Source organism: Arachis stenosperma, chromosome 1, assembly GCF_014773155.1.
Source record: "Arachis stenosperma cultivar V10309 chromosome 1, arast.V10309.gnm1.PFL2, whole genome shotgun sequence".
In the NCBI taxonomy this organism is placed as follows: domain Eukaryota; kingdom Viridiplantae; phylum Streptophyta; class Magnoliopsida; order Fabales; family Fabaceae; genus Arachis; species Arachis stenosperma.
The window spans coordinates 38,218,001-38,220,234 of record NC_080377.1 but is presented as its reverse complement, the minus strand read 5'-3'; the positions used below and the strand labels follow the sequence as shown (position 1 = coordinate 38,220,234).

General features: G+C 41.2%; 1 non-coding gene across 1 annotated transcript; it reads left to right on the top strand.

Annotated features, from left to right (window-relative positions):
- The first annotated feature begins 1,294 nt into the window (after nt 1–1,294).
- Nucleotides 1,295–1,402, top strand: LOC130951909 (small nucleolar RNA R71). The gene has a single exon (XR_009074146.1). It is a non-coding gene; the product is annotated as a small nucleolar RNA R71 (small nucleolar RNA).
- Nucleotides 1,403–2,234: the final 832 nt, after the last annotated feature.

Below are 2,234 nucleotides of genomic sequence, written 5' to 3'. Positions count from 1 at the left end.
GTCCATGAGCTTGTTTTCTTGAATTGTCTGCCATCTCTAATGAGATTCTTGCAGCTTGCACCTCAAAGATCCCTAATTTCTCCATTACAGAGAGGGGCATGAGGTTTACACTTGACCCTAAGTCACACAAGGCCTTCTTGAAGGTCATGGTGCCTATGGTACAAGGTATAGAAAACTTCCCAAGATCCTGTCTCTTTTGAGGCAGTTTCTGCCTAGACAAGTCATCCAGTTCTTTGGTGAGCAAAGGTGGTTCATCCTCCCAAGTCTCATTTCCAAATAACTTGTCATTCAGTTTCATGATTGCTCCAAGGTATTTAGCAACTTGCTCTTCAGTGACATACTCATCCTCTTCAGAGGACGAGTACTCATCAGAGCTCATGAATGGCAGAAGTAAGTCCAATGGAATCTCTATGGTCTCATTTTGAGCCTCAGATTCCCATTGTTCCTCATTGAGGAACTCAGAGGAGGTTGGTACACGCCCACTGAGGTCTTCCTCAGTGGCGTCCTCCTCCTCTCTTTCCTCTCCATATTCGGCCATGTCTATGGCTTTGCACTCTCCTTTTGGATTTTCTTCTGTATTACTTGGGAGAGTACTAGGAGGGAGTTCAGTAATTTCTTGCTCAGCTGTCCCACTTGTCCTTCCAAATTTCTGATGGAGGACCTTGTTTCATTCATGAAACTTTGAGTGGTCTTTATTAGATCAGAGACCATTGTTGCTAAGTCAGAAGTATTCTGCTTAGAACTCTCTGTCTGTTGCTGAGAAAATGATGGAAAAGGCTTGCCATTGCTAAACCTATTTCTTCCACCATTATTGTTATTGAAACCTTGTTGAGGTCTCTCTTGATTCTTCCATGAGAATTGGGGTGATTTCTCCATGAAGAATTGTAGGTGTTTCCATAGGGTTCTCCTAGGTAATTCACCTCTTCCATTGAAGGGTTCTCAGGATCATAGGCTTCTTCCTCAGATGAAGCTTCCTTAGTACTGCCAGGTGCATTTTGCATTCCAGACAGACTTTGAGAAATTAAATTGACTTGTTGAGTCAATATCTTGTTCTGAGCCAATATGGCATTCAGAGTGTCAATCTCAAGAACTCCTTCTTCTGACTAGTCCCATTGTTCACAGGATTTCTTTCAGAAGTGTACATGAATTGGTTATTTGCAACCATTTCAATCAATTCTTGAGCTTCTGCAGGCGTCTTCTTCAGATGAAGAGATCCTCCAGCAGAGCTATCCAAGGACATCTTAGATAGTTCAGAGAGACCATCATAGAAAATACCTATGATGCTCCATTCAGAAAGCATGTCTGAGGGACATCTTCTGATTAATTGTTTGTATCTTTCCCAAGCTTCATAGAGGGATTCTCCATCCTTCTGTCTGAAGGTTTGGACTTCCACTCTAAGCTTACTCCATCTTTGAGGTGGAAAGAACTTTGCCAAGAAGGCATTGACTAGCTTTTCCAAGAGTCCAGGCTTTCTTTAGGTTGAGAATCCAACCATATTCTAGCTCTGTCTCTTACAGCAAAAGGGAATAGCATCAGTCTGTAGACCTCAGGTTAACCCCATTAGTCTTGACTGTGTCACAGATTTGCAAGAATTCAGCTAAGAACTGATGAGGATCTTCCATTGGAAGTCCATGGAACTTGCAATTCTGTTGCATTAGAGAAACTAATTGAGGCTTAAGCTCAAAGTGTTTGCTCCAATGGCAGGGATAGAGATGCTTCTCCCATAAAAATCAGGAGTAGGTGCAGTAAAGTCACCCAGCACCTTCCTTGCATTGTTGGCATTATTGTTGTTTTCGGCTGCCATGTGTTCTTCTTCCTTGAAGAATTCGGTCAGGTCCTCTAAAGAGAGTTGTGCTTTAGCTTCTCTTAGCTTTCTCTTCAAGGTCCTCTCAGGTTCAGGGTCAGCTTCAACAAGAATGCCTTTGTCTCTGCTCTGCTCATAAGAAAGAGAGAGAAAAGGAAAATGTGGAATCCTCTATGTCACAGTATAGAGATTCCTTGAAGTGTCAGAGGAAAAGAGAAATAGAAAGAAGAAGGAGAAGAAGAATTCGAACTTTAATTGGATAAGGTTCGAATTGTGCATTTAGAAGGAGTAGTACTCCATAAATAGAAGGATGTGAGAAGGAGGGAAGAGAATTTTCGAAAATTCAATTAAAAGATGTTGATAATTTTCGAAAATTGAAAGTGAAAAAGAAATCAAGTGATTTTTGAAAAAGATTTTGAAATTAGAAGTC